This window comes from Castanea sativa, chromosome 11, assembly GCF_040712315.1.
Source record: "Castanea sativa cultivar Marrone di Chiusa Pesio chromosome 11, ASM4071231v1".
In the NCBI taxonomy this organism is placed as follows: domain Eukaryota; kingdom Viridiplantae; phylum Streptophyta; class Magnoliopsida; order Fagales; family Fagaceae; genus Castanea; species Castanea sativa.
Window position 1 is genome coordinate 11,014,533 of NC_134023.1, and position 20,946 is coordinate 11,035,478.

General features: G+C 31.6%; 1 pseudogene; it reads right to left on the reverse strand.

Moving 5' to 3' along the window:
* Positions 1-5,763: 5,763 nt before the first annotated feature.
* Positions 5,764-9,844, reverse strand: LOC142614458 (putative wall-associated receptor kinase-like 16; annotated as a pseudogene).
* Positions 9,845-20,946: the final 11,102 nt, after the last annotated feature.

Sequence of the window (20,946 nt, forward strand, 5' to 3'; positions counted from 1 at the left end):
TTATAAAAAAGAATAATAATAATAAAATAACTTTTTTTTTTCACATAATGAGTTTGTAAGTCAATATTAGTTGATTATGATACTTTTTAAAAGTTAATGGGACTTCAAACAATACATTGCTTGCCTTATTAGTTTTCTTATAATATATATATAGATATTTCTTTATTAAAGGTTTTGTTCTCAAACTCATTTTAATCCTTATATTTGGGAATTGTTATTTATACTGATTATATATTACCAAGATTAACAAGTTTAACCTTCAAAAAAAATATATTATTAAGTCCAAGTAAATATTTTATTTATTTATTTTATATATAAGATAAATATTTTATTCTATCTTAATCTATGTTTATATGTGTATGAATCTCTTCAGTAGTCTTGAGCCCCGGCCTTTGCCCCCCATGCCTCACTGCCCCCCACACCTCACAAGTACTTATACCTGTGGAGTAACTCGCACCAAGGGTATGCAGTGACTCGTACTTATGTGTGTGTGTTTCTCAAAAAAAAAAAAAACAAGATGAAAGTTATTTCTAATATTTAATCTCATTTTTAAACATGACTTTTAAATTGGATTCCATAGTCAAGTCACAGCAATATGTCCCGTGAGATATATTCAATTATTCATAGAAGAAACATGGACAGCAGATCTGTTCAAATACAAATTTGGTCTGAGGAATAATAAGAATCCCAAGGCCTCTCTTATCTTAAACATGTCCTTTTCTGTTGATCCGTAGTCCTGATCAATGAGCATAGCTTGAAGTAATGTGCGAAAGAAAAAATTGCTAAAATGACTTTTCCTTACTTGGTGGTTCCATCACAACGCACAAACTTTCTAACGTTAATGTCATAAATATTTATTAATCGAAAATTTGGGTATTAAGTGTGAGTATTTCCTACACCTGAATTTGAGGGGTTAGGTACGAGTATTACTTGACCTGACCTGTTAGGACTTTTAGAAAAAAGAATAATAATAATAAAATAACATTTTTTTTTTCACATAATGAGTTTGTAAGTCAATATTAGTTGATTATGATACTTTTTAAAAGTTAATGGGACTTCAAACAATACATTGCTTGCCTTATTAGTTTTCTTATAATATATATATAGATATTTCCTTATTCAAGGTTTTGTTCTCAAACTCATTTTAATCCTTATATTTGGGAATTGTTATTTATACTGATTATATATTACCAAGATTAACAAGTTTAACCTTCAAAAAAAAATTATTATTAAGTCCAAGTAACTATTTTATTTATTTATTTCATATATAAGATAAATATTTTATTCTATCTTAATCTATGTTTACATGTGCATGAATCTCTTCAGTAGTCTTGAACCCCGGCCTTTGCCCCCCATGCCTCACTGCCCCCCACACCTCACAAGTACTTATACTTGTGGAGTAACTCGCACGAAGGGTATGCAGTGACTCGCACTTATGTGTTTGTGTTTCTCAAAAAAAAAAAAAAAAACTAGATGAAAGTTATTTCTAATATTTAATCTTTTTTTTAAACATGACTTTTAAATCGGATTCCATAGTCAAGACACAGCAATATGTCTGGTGAGATATATTAAATTATTCACAGCAGAAACATGGACAGCAGATCTGTTCATATACAATTTGGACTGAGGAATAATAAGAATCCCAAGGCCACTCTTATCTTAAACATGTCCTTTTCTGTTGATCCGTAGTCCAGAGCAATGAGCATAGCTTGAAGTAATGTGTAAAAGAAAAAATTGCCAAGTTGACTTTTCCCTACTTGGAGGTTCAATTACTACGCGCAAACTTTCTAACGTTATTGTCATAAATGTTTGTCAATTGAAAATTCGGGTATTAAGTATGGGTATTTCCTACACCTAAATTTGACTCGTAGGTATGGGTATTACTTGACCTGACTAGTTAGGACTTGTAGAAAAAAAAAAAAAAACAAAAAACATTTTTTTTTTCAAGTAATGAGTTTGTAACTCAATATTAGTTGATTATGATACTTTTTTAAAGTTAATGGGACTTCAAACAATATATTGCTTGCCTTATGAGTTTTATTATAATATATATATTTCCTCATTAAAGGTTTTGTTCTCAAACTCATTTTAATCCTTATATTTGGGAATTATTATTTATACGGATTATATATTACGACGATTAACAAGTTTAACCTTGAAAAAAAAAATATTAATAAGTCTAAGTAACTATTTTATTTATTTATTTTATATATAAGATAAATATTTATTCTATCTTAATCTATGTTTATATGTGTATGAATCTCTTCAGTAGTCTTGAACCCTGGCCGTTGCCCCCCAGGCCTCACTGCCCCCCACACCTCACAAGTACTTATACTTGTGGAGTAACTCGCACCAAAGGTATGCAGTGACTCACACTTATGTGTGTGTGTTTCTCAAAAAAAAAAAAAAAACAAGATGAAAGTTATTTCTAATATTGAATCTCATTTGTAAACATGACTTTTAAATCGGATTCCATTGTCAAGTCACAGCAATATGTCCGGTGAGATATATTCAATTATTTATTGCGGAAACAGGGACAGCAGATCTGTTTAAATACAAATTTGGACTGAGGAATAATAAGAATTCCAAGGCCTCTCTTATCTTAAACATGTCCTTTTCTGTTGATCCGTAGTCCTGATCAATGAGCATAGCTTGAAGTAATGTGCAAAAGAAAAAACTGCTAAGATGACTTTTCCTTATTTGGAGGTTCCATCACAGCGCGTAAACTTTCTAACGTTAATGTCAGAAATATTTATCAATCGAAAATTAGGGTATTAAGTGTGGGTATATCCTACACTTGAATTTGACAGGTTAGGTACGGGTATTACTTGACCTGACCTGTTAGGACTTTTAGAAAAAATAATAATAATAAAATAACAATTTTTTTTTCACATAATGAGTTTGTAAGTCAATATTAGTTCATTAGGATACTTTTTAAAAGTTAATGGGACTTCAAACAATACATTGCTTGCCTTATTAGTTTTCTTATAATATATATATATATATATATATATATATATATATATATATATATATATATATAGATATTTCCTTATTGAAGGTTTTGTTCTCAAACTCATTTTAATCCTTATATTTGGGAATTGTTATTTATACTGATTATATATTACGAAGATTAACGAGTTTAACCTTCAAAAAAAAAAATTAATAGGTCTAAGTAACTATTTTTTTATTTCATTTATATATAAGATAAAAATTTTATTATATCTTCATCTAAGTGTATATGTGTATGAATCACTTCAGTAGTCCTCAACCCTGGCCTTTGCCCCCCATTCCTCACTGCCCCCCACACGTCACAAGTACTTATACTTGTGGAGTAACTCGCACCAAGGGTATGCAGTGACTCGCATTTATGTGTGTGTGTGTTTCTCAAAAAAAAAAAAAAAAGTAGATGAAAGTTATTTCTAATATTTAATCTCATTTTTAAACATGACTTTTAAATCGGATTCCGTAGTCAAGACATAGCAATATGTCTGGTGAGATATATTCAATTATTCACAGCAGAAACATGGACAACCGATCTTACAAATACAATTTGGACTGAGGATTAATAAGAATCCCAAGGCCTCTCTTATCTTAAACATGTCCTTTTCTGTTGATCCGCAGTCCTGTGCAATGACCATAGCTTGAAGTAATGTGTAAAAGAAAAAAATTGCCAAGTTGACTTTTCCTTACTTGGAGGTTCCATTACTACGCGCAAACTTTCTAACGTTAATGTCATAAATATTTGTCAATTGAAAATTCGGGTATTAAGTATGGGTATTTCGTACACCTGAATTTGACGGGTAGGTACGGGTATTACTTGCCCTGACCTGTTAGAACTTTTAGAAAAAAAAAATAACATTTTTTTTTTCAAGTAATGTGTTTGTAAGTCAATATTAGTTGATTATGATAATTTTTTAAAGTTAATGGGACTTCAAACAATATATTGCTTGCCTTATTAGTTTTATTATAATATATATATATATATATATATATATATATATATATATATATATATATATATTTCCTTATTAAAGGTTTTGTTCTCAAACTCATTTTAATCCTTATATTTGGGAATTGTTATTTATACTGATTATATATTACCAAGATTAACAAGTTTAACCTTCAAAAAAAAATTAATAGGTCTAAGTAACTATTTTTTTATTTCATTTATATATAAGATAAAAATTTTATTCTATCTCAAATTAAGTGTCTATGTGTATGAATCACTTCAGTAGTCTTCAACCCTGGCCTTTGCCCCCCATGCCTCACTGCCCCCCACACCTCACAAGTACTTATACTTGTGGAGTAACTCGCACCAAGGGTATGCAGTGACTCGCACTTATGTGTGTGTGTGTTTCTCAAAAAAAAAAAAAAGAAAGATGAAAGTTATTTCTAATATTTAATCTCAGTTTTAAACATGGCTTTTAAATCAGATTTCCGTAGTCAAGACACAGCAATATGTCTGGTGAGATATATTCAATTATTCACAGTAGAAACATGGACAGTAGATCTGTTCAAATACAATTTGGACCGAGGAATAATAAGAATCCCAAGGCCTCTCTTATCTTAAACATGTTCTTTTCTGTTGATTCGTAGTCCTGAGCAATGAGCATAGCTTGAAGTAATGTGTAAAAGAAAAAATTGCCAAGTTGACTTTTCCTTACTTGGAGGTTCCATCACTACGTGCAAACTTTCTAACTTTATTGTCATAAATATTTGTCAATAGAAAATTCGGGTATTAAGTATGGGTATTTCCTACACCTGAATTTGACGGGTAGGTCCGGGTATTACTTGACCTGACCTGTTAGGACTTTTAGAAAAAATAAAATAAAATAAAATAACATTTTTCTTTCAAGTAATGAGTTTGTAAGTCAATATTAGTTGATTATGATACTTTTTTAAAGTTAATGGGACTTCAAACAATATATTGCTTGCCTTATTAGTTTTATTATAATATATATATATATATATATATATATATATATATATATATATATATATATATTTCCTTATTAAAGGTTTTGTTCTCAAACTTATTTTCATCCTTATATTTGGGAATTGTTATTTATACTGATTGTATATTACCAAGATTAACAGGTTTAACCTTCAAAAATAAAAAATTAATAAGTCTAAGTAACTATTTTTTTATATATATATATATATATATAAGATAAAATTTTATTCTATCTTAATCTAAGTGTATATGTGTATGAATATCTTCAGTAGTCTTGAACCCCGGCCTTTGCCCCCCATTGTAGGTGTGGATTGAATCTCAGATCTCTTATTCAACCATCAGAAATTTTACCAGATGAGCTAATTGGAACCCACCTCAATTTTGATAATTAAGGGATTAGTAATGTCCACTTGAAACTTGAGGGACTAATTACACTCACAAGGTAACTTTAGGAACTAACAGTTTCATTTCACCAAAATATAAAGTATTAAAGAGTAGTACTTAATTACTTATCATTATGTTAGGAGAAAAAAAGTTAAAAAAGAAAAGATTTTTATTTTATTTTAATTATTTATTATTATTTCCAAAAAAGTTGTACGAATAAAAATGAAAAGGAAAAAAAATGGACATCACTTATGGACATCAATATCTATAGAAAGTAGTATTATTATTAGGGACAAAAACAATATTTTAGGAAAAAGCTATTAAAAAAAGAAAAAGAGAATGATAAAAAAGAAGCAAAAATGGGCACAAGAAAGTACACATTACAATTCGACATTTATTATAGATACACTATCAAGCTAAGATCATCTCCCATCATCTAAGTCAAATATTACATGGTCTCTCACACTATCATACACATTAGTACTTTTATTACTAGCATTATATTTGTAAGAATCTGATGTCTCCTCGAGTAAGAATTTTGCTTCTTCTGAGTTAGAATCAACATTGATCCATGAATGCATCTCCATCTTTCTTAAACCCTCCAATTCGGCTGCTACTTCCTTCGTAGTAGGCCGATCTTCCCCTTTCAATCGTAAGCACCTCTTTGCAAGATTTGCCACTTCCTTTAATTGCTTTGCCTTTCCTTCTTTTGCTATATTTTTTTCAAGAATTTCAAACAATCTATTATCCTTCAAATAAGATAAAAAATGTATAGCTAGACTTCTTTCCTCCTCTGGCTTATCAAATGAAAGAGCCTTTTCTCCCGTTAATAACTCTACGAGGACCACTCCAAAGCTATAAACATCACTTTTCTCTGTCAATTGACTTGTTTGCATGAATTCAGGATCCAAGAATCCCAAAGTCCCTTGCATCATTGTAGCTAATTGTGTTTGGTCTCATGGAACTAATCTTGAAGCTCCAAAATCTGATACCTTTGCTATGTGAGTACTATCCAACAATATGTTTGAAGACTTAACATCTCTATGGATTATTGGTGGAGAAGCTGCAAAGTGCAAATACGATAATGCTTCTGCAGTTTCTGTAGCTATGCTAAGACGAATTTCCCATGATACAATGGATGCCTTGTTTTTGTGATGAATGTACTCAAAAAGAGTACCATTGGGTATGAATTCATAGACTAGTAAAGGAACTTGTGTCTCCAAACAACAACCTAATAGTTTAACTACATTCCTATGGTTAATTTGGGAAAGTACAACTACCTCATTAATGAATTGCTCAATTTGGCTTTCATCAACTGTTTTGGACTTCTTGATGGCCACAATCCTATTATTTAGCAAAAATCCCTTATAAACTATAGCAAACCCTCCTCGACCAATAATTAAAGTTTCATCATAATTGTTGGTAGCCTTTTTCAATTCTTCTGTAGTGAAGATTTTGGCTATTGCAGTTGAATTTTCTGGTTTGGAGAGTTTTTGTTGTAAAATTAAACCCCATTTTGTTCAAAGAACCTTTGTCTAAGCTTGATTAGCTTTCTTTGCTTAACCATCAAGTACAGCCAAGAGCTAAAGACAAGCATAACTATGAAGCTTATGCCAACACCTACACTTGAAAGCAATAGAATATTAGTATTTTTTGCTTATATATCGAGTACAACTTCGAGCAACTGAGAATCAAAATGATGAAGCTTATGAGATCAAGTACATTTGAAAGAAATAAAACATTATTAATGGACTCTATAATCTATACCATTCTTAGAGAAAATGGATCATTATTTTGCAATTTTGAATAGAATTTTGCAACGAGTCATTATTTATGGAGAAAATGGGCTTTTAACTCGCAATCTAGTGCAAATTCCTGAAGCATAGCCTATCAGGGCCGACTCAAGAGATGATGCAATTGATGCAATCACCAAAGGCCCCCGAATAAAAGAATGCCTCCACTTGTAAAAATATATATATATATATATATATTTATTTATTTATTTATTTATTTTAATTAAAAAAATTAAGCACTTTTATTGGTTAATAAAATGATTAAAAAGGCTTCATTATATCCTAAATTATTTCACTGCACAATTGATTGATGGGACACATTTTCACTATGATAGGACCCTTTTGTGCCCCTCTCCTACTTCACTACACAAGCCATTGATGGGAGTGGGACACATTTATTTATTTCACTGCACAAGCTAGCCTTGGTTTTTAGTCATAGGATAGGCTGGGAAAATATTAATACAAAATATTGATACAAAATTCTGCCTTGGACCCTTTTCTGCTATCATGGGACACATTTTTTGCTTTTACACTTAGCCATAAGAGTACAGGTTGGACACTTAGTTTTTTTAAATTAAAATTAATATAATCTTATTTAAGGTCTACTATGTCACAAGAAAGATGAAGTGAATTAGCTATATTATCAATTAAAAAAGAAATGTTAGAGGAACTTAAATACAAAAACTTAATTCGTAATGTTCAATATCAAAAAGCAAGAAAAATAGATTTTAAATAAAAAATTTTATATATATTATTTGATTAATATTTGAATATAAAAAGGCTCTACTTAAAATTTTCGCCTAAGACCCCCAAAGTTGTTGAGCTGGCCCTAAGCATAGCAATCCAAATGTGCGAGGGTGCAATACAGTAGGTATACTTACCAACCAAAAGTTTAACTTGTAGTGATGATTGACTGGCAACACAGACTCCTGCACTTTGGTCCAAATGGTACCCCTTGATACAAGCACACGTAAATTTTCCTGGTTTGTTAATACACTCTTGTCCCAGGTGGTTGCAGTTATTGCGGTTTTCACATTCGTCAATGTCTGTAGATATAAAAGTCCATCGTTAAGTAACTTGAAAGCACTATAATTAATCAAAATCAATGGCATATTCAAGATCGTGATCTTTTTTCTTAAACAAAAAGTAAAATTATTCTTTTATGCTATGTTTGGAAGTTTGGAGGGAGAGGAGAGTAGAGGAGAAGATAGTAGAAGGGAATAGTTATCCTCCACTTTGTTTAAATGTTTCTAAAATTAGGTAAGGGGGAGATGAATAATTAGTCTTTTCATAATTTGTAATTTTGTTAATATGATAAGGATAAATTTGGTAATTCATTTGGTTAAGTATTTTTATGTTTTACTTTCCCTCCAAATCTCTCCAATTTAAGGGAATTAAAAATTAAGGGTTAGAACTAATTAAAACCCCTCCAAACTTTCCAAATCCCTCCCCCTCATCCCTTAAAATGAGTTCCTATTTTTGTGTTCTATAATTTATAAGTTATACACTCTAACTCTTGACCTACTTTCAATTCAGGTCATTAAATTTCCAAAAAAAAAAAAAAAACATTTCAACCCCTGCATAGTAATATATTTTTAATTTAATCATTTTGTCAATTTCTATCCTTGGTTTTAAAAAGCAATACGGTCAAAGAACCATTTTTGGTCTTGATTTTTGGTTGAACCGGCCTACCCGGTCTGATTTTTTTAAACTATGGCTCTATCCAATTATGTCAATGGTTTTAATATTTTTCAAGTTTCAAAGTACTGGAAAAAAAAAACAAAAACAAAATTATTATAACTTTTACCTTATTATAATAATTATTATTTTTGAAAAATTAATTTAGATAGGGGATGGTAGATAGTAGATACATAAATTAATACCTTGGCAACCATTAGGGAGGTATGGGTTCCCATCGTAACCGTCCTTGCACTTGCAACGATACCCACACCCATCTTCGGAATTTTGACATGAGCTATTATCTCCACATACGTAATTCGATTTGTTCTCTACATCATTACATGTCTCATTACCGATGGCCCAATCAAGAACCATTGGCATCATTTTTTGGCTCCGTAGAGTGCGAAGGGAATCAATAGAGAAATTGAACGTGTCTTGTTTGCTGATAAACCCATACCCACAGCGATTGAAATTCTCTACTTTTGTGTGATTCTGAGAACTATGGGATCTCGTATTAAGGTTTTTCAACCCTTTGGGAATATCTACCTCACAACACCCAACACCAGTGCAAGACCCATTGACCATGAACCTAGTGCTTTCACACACGGACCTGCAGCCGGTGGTGAATCTTTCATTTTGCTGGTAACCGTTAAGGTTTGCATAAGTGTCGCAACCAACGACCACAAACTTGTTTTGGGTGCTAGAGACGGTGAAATTGAGGGGCGAATGGAGCGACGGCTTCTTCGAGTCAACCATCGCACCCTTTTTATAACAATCAAAGGGAAATGTTTTTAACAATTGTGTGTTTAGGGATGAATGGTTCGGAGGAGTTGGTACAATTGACGAAAAAATTATGATCTAGGTAACAACCTTTTCTTAGGCCGAATGGATATGGAATTTCCATATTTCCACACATGTCAGAGCAGTTTGGCCGCGCTATAGGATAAGGAAATCTTACAACTGCGACTGCAAATTCAGATAAAATCACACCAACGCAAGTGATTTGTATAAGAGTCTCAAGGAAACCCATATCGCCCAATATTTCCCAAGGAGAGGAGGTAGGATTATTGTGTTTGTGCATGGAAAATTTTGCATAGATGTGGACTTTTTATAGCCATGTGGAAAGCAGCCCGGTCAAGTCACACGTTTGTTCAATTTTCATATATGTTTCATCGGCTTCAAACTTCGCAATGAAGGGATATGTTTTATTCTCATCAAAAAAAAAAAAAAAAAGGGATATGTTTTATTTTAGGTTTGATTAAATTTCCCCAAAAAAATTATAATTAATAGGAATTTTTTACTCTAAAAGGTCTCTAATTGAATTTTCATTTATTAATACTTATTAAACGAAGGCTAAACTACAAATTACACCTCCAACTATGACTTGTTTTTAATTCGGTTCTTTAAAATTTAACTATTTTTCATTTTATTCCTTTAACTTTTATTTGTTTCCATTGTATTCCTTCCATCCAATCCATATTGGACAATATTAAACTAATAGTAAGATTGGACGATATTGACGGAGTTACTAAATTGATAACAAATTTAAGTTAAAGATTGAATATATATATATATATATATATATATATATAAAACTTAAATGACTAATTTGAAAATAAGTTAAAGTTGGAGGATGTAATTTGGAGTTTAAACTTAAATAAATATGTTTTATATAAATAAAAAAATTTGTGATCATTACATAGGATGTGGATGAGTAGATAACTAGATATGCAATTATTGTCCATTTTTATTTTTATTTTATTTGAGGAAAAAGGAATGGATGATGTAAAATTGATCCGTATATCATGATTGTTACACATTTGATAAATGCAATTTGCATCAAACAATTATTCTGTAGTCCAAAAATTTAAAGATTATAACTTTCCAAGTCTTTGAAAGTTTCATACAATGACCAAAAGACTTTGGAAGTTTTGAACAATGACCAAAGACTTAGCGAGACATTAACAAGATTAAAGACCTCTAATGGTGTCACTTGTTTGTATGATTAAATGTATTTGACATATCAATGACTTAAAAAGAGTCATGATTATTTTCTCCCACACAAATTTTAGGAGATGAAGCTACTAATGAAACTTTTCTTATCTGTTATTTTAGAAGACTGTTTTCCCCATAAGTCTACCACCCCCATTAACTTATTAAAATATTATAAAATGTACACATATTAAGGAAGGCTCATACAGTTGCTTAACTCTAGTAACAAAGTTCAAGTAGAGACTATTTTTTAGATAAGTTTTCAATGGACGTTGCATTCAGATTTATTTTTCTTTTATACTGAGAACTCATGAAGGCTTTAGGTGTGACTAATAGTTGACTTTGGTTCTTCCATTAGCTACGGAGATGATAGGCAAATTAAATGAAAAGAACTTAAGGAGGAAGCTGCAAAGAAAATCTAACTAAAGAGTTCCTTTAGCTCCAAAATGTTAAAATTAAATCTGAAGAATTTTTCTTTTGCTAAAATCTTAAACCCTATATATGTTTTTTATTTTAATTTTCGTAAAGTCTTAGCTTTTTTGGTTATATTTTTCAAAAAATTTCATGTGGCAACTTATTTGACATAAAAATAATATTTAAATATCATCTTTATATAAAATGACTGATTTTTACTAAGCATATGCCAATAAGTAAATTAAAACAATACTGGTTTTGGAATACACAAGTCTCACCAATTTCCTAAGCACAACGGATGAAAAATAACATCGAAATTGAATCTGACGCTTTTTTTTTTGTATATTCTCAACACAATATAAGTTCATAGCTATGCGAAACCAAATCATTTTGCATTTTTTCCATAACAAAAAGAAAGAGGAAAAAGAAAACATTGAATTTTTTTTTATTATTATTCTTTTTTAAGTGTATTTCATTGAATCATATTGAAAGTAGTCAGTCATAAGAAATCCCTCCTCCCCTTTTTTTCTACCAAAAATAAATTATAATGTTGGCTCCGCCATTGTATACATGAAATTGAAAATGCAACACCAAATTGGACCTTCCAGATTTTTTTGATGAACAGAAAGACTACTAAAATCTAAAACACAAATAGCAGATTACAAGGCATTAGACAGAATCGTTATCTTGACTGTCCAGCAAGATAGAATCAGAGATGGTGTTTCGATCCTCCAATGGGTGTGTTTCTCAACCAAAAAAAAAAAGAAAAAGAAAAAGAAAAGATTCTCCAATGGGTGTTTTCCGAAGTGCTAATATTTCAGCCAATTTATACCTCAAATTCATACCTTAAGAGGATGCCTTATTTCTTCTTTTCTAGGCGGGTCCTTTACAATGTGCTAAATGCATAGTATTTTTTACTCCAAACAAAGAAAATGTCTAGCGTAAATGTCATAGGTTAATTATTTTTATAAGCTGGTGGTCCTAAATAGACAATGACAAATATATCCACTATGGGTACCAATATGAGTGAATCTACATCTAAAGTATATGGGATTATTATGATACTTGTTTATAAGGAGTTTTTAGTTTTTAAAATCTAAGCCGGATAATCTAATGTTTTTCACTTTCAAAAGTAGTTCTTATATATAAATAAAAAAATTGAGTAACCCATCTAGTCAAAAATAATAATAATACTGTAACCCACAAGAGATTAAAATTTTCATGTCTTTGACAAGTGACAACAGTTCCATAGACCACAATTCACGCTAGTTAATAGAATGACCCACAAGACCTTAATTTTGTCTTTTTGAGGAGACATGAGACCTTAATTTTCCATGTCATGGGCCAAAGACTTTTTGAAGCATTTTACTGACTTAAAGTCTTTTCTAAAAGATAGTAAGAGCTGAGACGGTAAAGAAAAACCCAATCCATAAAATACGCTAACACTAGGGATTATTGTGTTTGTGCATGGAAAATTTTGCGTAGATGTTGGACTTTTTATAGCCATATGGAAAGCAGGTCGGTCAAGTCTGACGTTTGTTCAATTCATATATGCTTCATTGGCTTCAAACTTTGCAATGAAGGGATATGTTTTATTTTAGGTTTGATTAAATTTCCCCCAAAAAATTAAAATTAATAGGTATTTACTACTCTAAAAGGTCTCTAATTGAATTTTCATTTATTAATACTTATTAAACAAAGGCTAAACTACAAATTACACATCCAACTATGACTTGTTTTTAATTCGGTTCTTTAAATTTCACTATTTTTCTTTTCATTCCTTTAACTTTCATTTGTTTTTATTGTATTCCTTCCATCCAATCCATATTGAACAATATTGATGGAGTTACTAAATAGATAACATATTTAAGTTAAAGATTGAAAAAAAAAATACATATATATATATATATATATAACTTAAATGACTAATTTGAAAATAAGTTAAAGTTGGAGGATGTAATTTGGAGTTTAAACCTAAATAAATATGTTTTATATAAAAAAAAAAAATTTGTGATCATTATATAGGATGTGGATGAGTAGATAACTAGATATGTAATTATTGTCCATTTTTATTTTTATTTTATTTGAGGAAAAAGGAATGGATGATGTAAAATTGATCCGGATATCATGATTGTTACACTTTTGATAAATGCAAGCTGCATCAAAAAATTATTCTATAATTTAAAATTTAAAGACTATAACTTTCCAAGTCTTTGACAGTTTCATACAATAACCAAAAGACTTTGGAAGTTTTGAACAATGACCAAAGACTCAGCTAGACATTAACAAAATTAAAGACTTCTAATGGTGTCACTCATTTTTATGATTAAAAGTATTTGACATATCAATGACTTAAAAAAAGTCACGATTATTTTCTCCCACACAAATTTTAGGAGATGAAGCTACTAATTAAACTTTCTTATCTGTTATTTTGGAAGACTGTTTTCCCCATAAGTCCACTACCCCCATTCACTTATTAAAACATTATAAAATGTACACATATTTTAGAAGGCTCATACCATTGCTTAACTCTAGTAACAAGTTCAAGTAGAGATAGACTATGTTAGATGAGTTTTCAATGGACGTTTCATTCAGATTTATTTTTCTTTTATTTTGAGAACTTATGAAGGCTTTAGGTGTGACTAATAGTTGATTTTGGTTCTTCCATTAGCTACGGAGATGATAGGCAAATTAAATGAAAAGAACTTAAGGAGGAAGCTGCAAAGAAAATCTAACTGAAGAGTTCCTTTAGCTCCAAAATGTTAAAATTAAATCTGAAGAATTTTTCTTTTGCTGAAATCTTAAACCCTATATATGTTTGTGATTTTAATTTTCGTAAAGTCTTAGCTTTTTTGGTTATATTTTTCAAAAAATTTCATGTGGCAACTTATTTGACATAAAAATAATATTTTAATATCATCGTTATATAAAATAACTGATTTTTACTAAGCACATGCCAATAAGTAAATTAAAACAATACTAGCTTTGGAATACACAAGTCACACCAATTTCCCTAGCACAACGGAGGAAAAATAACATCAAAATTGAATCTGATGCTTTGTGTTTTGTATATTCTCAACACAATATAAGTTCACAGCTATGCGAAAGCAAATCATTTTGTATTTTTTCCATAACAAAAAGAAAGAGAAAAAAAAAACAATGAAATTATTTTTTTATTATTCTTTTTTAAGTGTATTTCATTGAATCATACTGAAAATAGTCAGTCATAAGAAATTCCCCCCTCCCCTTTTTTTCTACCAAAAAGAAATTGAGTATGATGTTGGCTCCGCCATTGTATACATGAAATTGAAAATGCAACACCAAATTGGACCTTCCAGATTTTTTTGATGAACAGAAAGACTACTAAAATCTAAAACACAAACAACAAGATTACAAGGCATTAGACATAATCGTTATCTTGACTGTCCAGCAAGATAGAATCAGAGATGGTGTTTCGATCCTCCAATGGGTGTGTTTCTCAACAAAAAAAAATAAAGAAAAATAAAGAAAAAAGATTCTCCAATGGGTGTGTTCCGAAGTGCTTATATTTCAGCCAATTTATACCTCAAATTCTTACCTTAAGAGGATGCCTTATTTCTTATTTGCTGGGCGGGTCCTTTACAATGTGCTAAATGTCTAGCATTTTTTACCCCCAAAAAAAAAAATGTCTAGCGTAAATGTCATAGGTGAATTACTTTTATAAGCTGATGGTCCTAAATAGACAGTGACAAATATATCCACTATGGGTACCAAATGAGTGAATCTAGATCTAAAGTATATGGGAATATTATGATACTTGTTTATAAGGAGATTTTAGTTTTTAAAATCCAAGCCAGATAATCTGATTTTTTTTTTTTTTCACTTTCAAAACTAGTTCTTATAAATAAATAAATAAATAAAGTAACCCATCTAGTCAAAAATAATAATAATAATAATAATAATAATATTGTAACCCACAAGAGATTAAATTTTTCATGCCTTTGACAAGTGACAACAGTTCCACAGACCACAATTCACGCTAGTTAATAGAGTGACGCACAAGACCTTAATTTTGTCTTTTTGAGGAGACACAAAACCTTAATTTTTCATGTCATGGGCCAAAGACTTTTTGAAACATTTTACTGGCTTAAAATCTTTTCTAAAAGATAATGAAAGTTGAGAAGGTAAAGAAAAACCCAACCCATAAAATACACTAACGCTAGGGATTAGAATTTAATTGTGGCTGATAATGATGGTTTTGGACCTTATGGTCTCCCGCTAGGTGCCTGTAGGCCAAAAACCTTTAAAACTTAGGTTACATACCCATAGCCACAAAATTCACTTTCTAAGTTCAATGTTTGATTGTAGATGCAGTGACTTTTAAACTTCTGGCCTGTGCTAATTTGAGTCTATATATAAAGGCAATGGCATAGCGTAGACATTAGACACAATGATGAAATATGTTATGGCTGTTGAGTTCTTTAGAAATGTAGAATTACAATGTTTGGAATGTTACCAAAAGTTAACTAATATTTGGGGAGATCATAATCTGTGCTGCAACATCCAAATTAATTTAATTGGGTGTCAGTGTTTCTAACGAGTTTTGACTGATTATTCATCATCTGAAGGAGATGTTAGTTTGTTCTTTTTGAGTTTGAACTTCAGAAATAGGAAAGTCTACAATTCTGTGTCATGAAACAAAGAAATTGAGCTGGGAGCCACTCATGGAGAAGACAACAATGGTACAATCCAGGTGTTGATAGTTGATACCCACTTTCGTTACAAATTTCCTTCAAGCCCAATTTGCAAGTAGTGAAGTTCTTCTGTATCTTCTCAAGGCATGACTCAAGCTCAATGTCATTGTTACAACTTCCTTGTCCATCAGCTTTCATGTCCTCCAACGTCATTTCACTCAAGTCCACACCATGCGCTAGAGTTGTTCTCTAAAAATCTGTTCATAACAAGGTCAACAATCCGTTTGGACTTTGGAGGCTTAAAGCATTCATATTAGCCTCCACGCTGTTTTAGTGAAACTAACTCAAAAAATTTTACTTTTACTATTTTAACATGTATACACCCACATTAGCCTCAATATTTATTTCTCACCGCTATTAAATTTTTTTTTTTTTTTCTCTTCCTCATCCCATTTCGCAGCCGAGTCAGTTGTCCCACTCACCAATGGGCAGTGACAGTCAGGAGCATTGGAATGTTTACTAGATCGTATGGGTTTTTCTTGATAGATTTCTTTATTGAAAAACAACTTGACAAAGCATAATGATCAAATAAATAATTTAACTCCAAAGTCTGATGAATCAACTACAAAGATTAGTACTGTCCCATATTATAGAAACCCACTTATTGAAACTTTTAATTACTTGAGTTATCTTCAATTCATCATATATTTTTAGCAAAGCATGTTACAGTAGGAAATTACGAAGTCCCCAAGTTGTTACGCGCTTGGGACAAATAGCAACAGGTTAACACTAAGTTTTTAGGTAACTTAGCTACATGAACATGCACATGGAGGAATGAAGGAAAGGATACACATGAACATGGCTGTCACAATCCATGGGTTCAATGTGTGACTAATGAAAGAAAAAAGAGACACGAAGGTTTCCAAAAATGAGCGAATGAGTATTTTCTTGCATACATATAACTATACCGAACAAGAAGTCCAACAATGCCACTACAAGCTATTTCCATTACAATAGCTATAAACAACTCGAAAACTACTTCCAAGGCCAAAACAATCCTTCTATTCCTTGACAAATCAGCAATCATGTGGAGCACAAACTGGATTTACAAATTGCTTTTGCAGCTTAAAGGATTGTGTAGTACAATCTCAGTGTTCAAACGTGCTTGAACCAAGGTTAAGTTCTGTTCGTGTGAAGAGAAAATTTGAGAGGAAAGAAAAGAGTAACAGAGAGAGAGAAAGAGAGAGATTGATTCCACTGAGAGAAAATATTGATTTTCTGCCTAAGAAACTGAATAACAGAATTAATCCAAACTATACGGATCAATTCCGTGAAATTAGGAAAGATAACTAACTCCCTAACTGACTGAACTTCGTGCTAATAGTAATACAAATGAATACAGCTCAACTCTAGACGACCCGTTCTACCTTCTGAAGCTTAAATACCAAATACATAAAACGGTGCGTTCCTGCTTTAGTGAAACGGTGCGTTGCACCTAAATTCAAAACCAACGGTCATCTTCAACCTCGCACCTACTGTGCAATTAAACCAGGACTGAGTACAAATCAACCATTTGCAATTTGCTTTAACTTCTCTGAAGTAGAACCATCACGATCACGATCACTAACAGCCAGGAGCAAAGAATACTCATCTGTCCCTTCATCAACAGCATCCAGTGTATCTTGAAGTTGAAACAATGAGCACAGCCAAATCACTTCTTCTATTGTTTCTTTAGTTTCCTTCTTGTGATTATAGGCTTCCTCCACTGTTGCCAATTGCACGAGCATAATGGCATTCTTCTAAACATAAAACCAATCATCATAGTTTTGCAGAGGCAAGAGGACTTATCCAACATGCAATGCAATAATTACACATGATCTTATGTACATTTTCCTACATACCACGGAAGTTGATTCCAGTTTTCTTCACTTTGGAGATATAATTCCATCAACCAATGAATTATGGAGAAAATGAAAACCATCGCCATAACTATGTAGAGAATCATGTTCATGTTCAAATGCTACACAGTAGAGCTTCCACCATTTTAATTTCATTGATTATGATTTTATTCTTTTATAGAATTCTGCATTGGATCATGGGGTTAGGTTCGCTTGCCTAACCATTATAGTATGATCTTGTAATTCATGTTGATAACTCTTTCTATGAGACCCATATGCTTCTTGAATATTTGACATCCAAAAATATTACCTTACAACAACACTAGGTTTTTTTAAAATAATTAACACACTAAGCTCACCTAACTTTTTCCTCAATAAATTAGGCAAGGATCCTGAAAAAGACAAGGTATGCAATTGTTACATCTAACTTTGCTCAAAAGTATAACAAAACCACAAGATGCTAAAAAGTACGAACTTTAGACTGTCCCCATCTTTTAGGTCCAAAGACACTATCAAGGAAATTCTGAAAAGCAACTGATTAATGTGCATCAATTAATAATTTTAGCTTGTATAAATAATAATAATAATAATAATAATAATAATAATTTTAGCATATAAAGATAAGCCAATAATATAATTCAATGTTTTTACTTAGAAAATGAATAATAATTATCATGATAGTGAAAATATTTACAAGAGTTCCTAAAACGTAAATATATATATATATTGCACAATCAAGCCTGCTGCTAGCTTTATTGGATTGGGTATGGGGTAAAAACTGTTATGCAGGAACCAAAAATGGATCCAACTTTTCTTCTATATCATTTGGAATCATTAAACTTGAACAAAATGCTCTCCCGGTGCTATATATTCCCAATATCAACAAAATATTAGCTAGCCTTCATTTTTCAGCAGAATACCAACATCTCATAAGCCAATCATTTTTAACTACATAGAGATAGTCCTTGCGAAACTAAGATGGATTAAAAAATTTTACAAATGGGGAGACAAGCCGGTGTAGAGGAATTGATAATTTAAGATGCACACACACACACACACACACACACACACACACAACTCTAAAACAAATTTTTCTTCTTGTACTGGTAAGTTACTCATACACTCAGTGGAGCATTACCACGCCTCACCTTCCATCCTAGTATTATGTGAAAAGGAAGTACTAGTTGAGTTCTATTTCAATTGAGAATCTAAATGATGGAAAGTACACAAAATAAGAACCCTAGTTTTCCTAATAAGGAGAGCAAGTTATGTCACCAAGATACAAGACTCTTGGCAAATAAAGAAAATGAGAACCAAAATAATTCATCTTCCACAAATATTACAATAACTACCAATCGCTAGTCCTAAGATTTGCAGTTGGCTATGGATCCTCAACAAATTAGCCATATTCAACCACATGTATATCTTTTCACAATTCAATTCTATTTGAAGAAATGTTTTCAAAAACATACCGTACATGTCAGTATGGCCTGACCTTTTAGTACTTGTCACAAGAACGGTAGAAACAACCCCACTATTCTGTCTCAGTCAAATTACAGGACTGTATCAATTGGTTCCAAAAATTCAATATTAATATACGGTCCAAAATTTTAAACAAAAAAAAACAAACAAAACAAAACAATACTTGAGCTTTGTAAGGGAGGAGGATACTGCTGTCGAGAATGTGTCAAGCCATCAATGAAGTCTTGCCAAATCCACCCAACATTAAGCTGTCAAGTCATGAGGAGCCTCAACTTTTCTCTTATCTCTGTTCAACAAGACTGCTACTTGCTTTTGTTTTCTATGCAACAAACAATGCTTCACTGCTAGCATATTCTATGAAAATGTAAAACAGTAAAAGACTTGGCTTCAAAACTTTTCACTTTATGTACACACTTTGATTTCTTTTTTCATTTCTTTATGCCTTGGTTTGTAAATCACTTATCAAAAAAAAAATTGTTTTATTTCATTTTGGCCATTAATAGTATTTTCATTTTAGGCCCTAGTATTTATTAAGTTCCTAAAGAATATATCATATAAGAATCACATTTTAAAAGAAATGGAGTGTACAAAGTCTACAACATACTGCATCCCTTGTGGGACACAAAGTTCCCCTAAAATTAGGTTATATAAGAATTACATTCTAAAATAAATGGAGTCTACAAAGTCCACAACATATTGCATATCTCTAGTGCCAAGAATATGAGAAAATCCAACTAATAATCTCAAAAACACATATCAACACCAATCAAGATTTCCATTCCATTGAATAATGTGTTTATTTCCCTCCCTCCATATAACACACAATAAGCATAAGGGGATTATATTCCAAGTAAAGGATTCTCTATGATTCCAAACCGGTTCCTCTCCACCCAAATAATAAATCTACTGTCACTTAGACATTACCTAATGGATCGATCCCAAGTATTTTTTTTTATGAGTCCAAAGTTTTTTTTGGTTAAAACGGAAATTCATTCAACTAGGAATAGGAAGCAGTTACATCAGTGTTATGGCAGAGCCTGACATGATAAACACCATACAACTTAGAGAGAAAAAGGTCACGCAGACAAGGGGGAGGGGAGTTATAATACAAAATATTAGAAGCTTGTTGGGATCCTAATCTGGCGAGGCCATCTACATAGCGGTTGGTTTTCCAGTAGCAATGTGACACTTTAACTTGGGGAACTTGGGAAATTAGGAGCCTCGAGTCAGCCACAATAGCAAAATATATAGCTTTAGAATTTCCAGAATTGTTCATCAAATATGCAGCAATTAGAGCATCCAACTCAATTTCTTAAGCATTAATCTGCAAATTAATACACATGATAATTGATAAGACCATCCCTCAAAGCCCAAAGTTCAGTAAGAAACCTGGTTGTGTTTCCTATGTGTTTAGAGAAAGCTTAGATCCCTGAACCTGAGTCATTGCGAAGGATCCCCCCCTCCACCTGCCACACCTAGGTTACCCAAGGAAGATCCATCAGTATTAAGTTTAAAGCAACCCCTATGTGGTCCCTCCCATTGTAAATATTTCTCAACTCGAAGCTTACTAGCTGCCATGTTCTAAGCACAGTAGGCAAACTCTACAGCTCTTTGCACAATTTCCTTGTGGATATTCTGGTTAGGTGTGAAGTTTTTGAAAACCACTCTATTCC